The sequence below is a fragment of the Mastomys coucha genome, chromosome X (genome assembly GCF_008632895.1).
Source record: "Mastomys coucha isolate ucsf_1 chromosome X, UCSF_Mcou_1, whole genome shotgun sequence".
In the NCBI taxonomy this organism is placed as follows: domain Eukaryota; kingdom Metazoa; phylum Chordata; class Mammalia; order Rodentia; family Muridae; genus Mastomys; species Mastomys coucha.
In genome coordinates this window covers 96574708-96576143 of record NC_045030.1, presented here as the reverse complement: position 1 = coordinate 96576143, position 1436 = coordinate 96574708, and the positions used below count along the sequence as shown (strand labels likewise).

Sequence of the window (1436 nt, the reverse complement as noted above, 5' to 3'; positions counted from 1 at the left end):
AAAAAAAAAAGAATTATCAACATGCTCTACTCTTGTTGCATCTATATCCTTTACTTCCACCAATATCTAATTTATTTTTCATAATTTCTGGATTTAAATTTTCATACAGTAAATTACATATATTTAATATATAAAATATATCTCAGCAGTAGAACCCTTGTTTTGCATGGGCATACCCTGATATTTAATCCTTAGAACTGCAAAAGTAAGTAAATAAATAAATCATAAAATTTGGTAACATTTCACTTGCAAAATCATGACCCCCAAACAGCAGCAATAGCACCATAATACATGTTAGTTGGATCCATCATGAAAACACATATTTTTAAAGTACAGGTGAAAACACAATAGTTACTTGGGAACCACTTTTGGAGAAACTGGTTAAAAGACAAATATGAATGGTGCTGGAAGGTCATTTTCTTCCCTTCTCTAGTAGTTTAGTAGAGGGATGGCTGCTCTGGACTGAGCTATCTGTGGAAAGACAAGGTCTTTGGCTAATGTCAGCATTCCCAGCTCCTTTGTATGCAGACCTTGATCTTGGGCATACACAATCCAGAGCATTGTTCTTGGTTTGGGAGATCACTGATAAATTTTTTTGTTACTCAGAGAAAACTATGCAGTGCCTAGCCAAATTTCCTGGGGTGGAGTTAAAGCTTTTTTTTTTTTCTTAGAATGCCCACAGTGGACTGCTAAGTAGACAAGCTCCTCTTTGCTGGAATCTTGTATACAGCTCATATAGAAGATCTGTGACCAACCCGTACTACAAAACAAGGAGAGTTCAGGAGACGGTCTGCACTACTGCTTTTTGGCTTGCTTGTAAGTGCCCCACCCCACAATGAATTCTAAGCTATGCTTGTATTCTGTGGTATGATCAAAGTAGACTCCCCAAGCAAGAGCCAAATAGTGGGGAACAGAGACATAGATGCTAAGAGGCATAGAGACAGAGAGGCCACTGGGGAATAGAGACTGATGGAAAAAGAGGCCAAGGGCCATAGAGACAGGGGGGACAGAGATGCAGAGAAGCTTAGAGACAGAGGCTTGGCTGATCCCAATAATAGAGGGGCCAAGGGGCTTAGAGGCTGAACTCCATAGGGACACAGAGGTTGAGGGGTCCCATGATGGTGAGGGCCACAGAGATATAGGGACAGAAGGGCTGAGAGGCATAGAGTCTCAGGGACAGAGAAGCAGAAGGGCTTAGAGACAGAGGCTAGGAAATGCAGAAGGACAGAGAGGCCAAGGGGCATAGAGATTGAGCTGTACAGAAACAGACAGACTACAGAGGTCATAGAACATGAACGGTATAGAGAGGCCACAGGGGGCATAGAAGCTGGGCTCCATAGAGATAGAGTGGCCACAGGGGGCAAAAAGCCCAAGCACCATGAAGAGAGGCCAGGGGGCAGCATAAAGGCTGAGCTGCACAGAGACAGAGAGGTCGT

The 1436-nt window shown here is 43.1% G+C and overlaps 1 long non-coding RNA gene across 1 annotated transcript in view; it reads left to right on the top strand.

Moving 5' to 3' along the window:
• The first annotated feature begins 679 nt into the window (after positions 1–679).
• The window catches only part of LOC116093701, a 15432-nt gene continuing 14675 nt past the window's right edge, over positions 680–1436 (top strand). Inside the window, exon 1 of the long non-coding RNA XR_004119802.1 lies at positions 680–816. This is a non-coding gene — a long non-coding RNA (uncharacterized LOC116093701). The remainder of the gene's footprint in view (positions 817–1436) is intronic.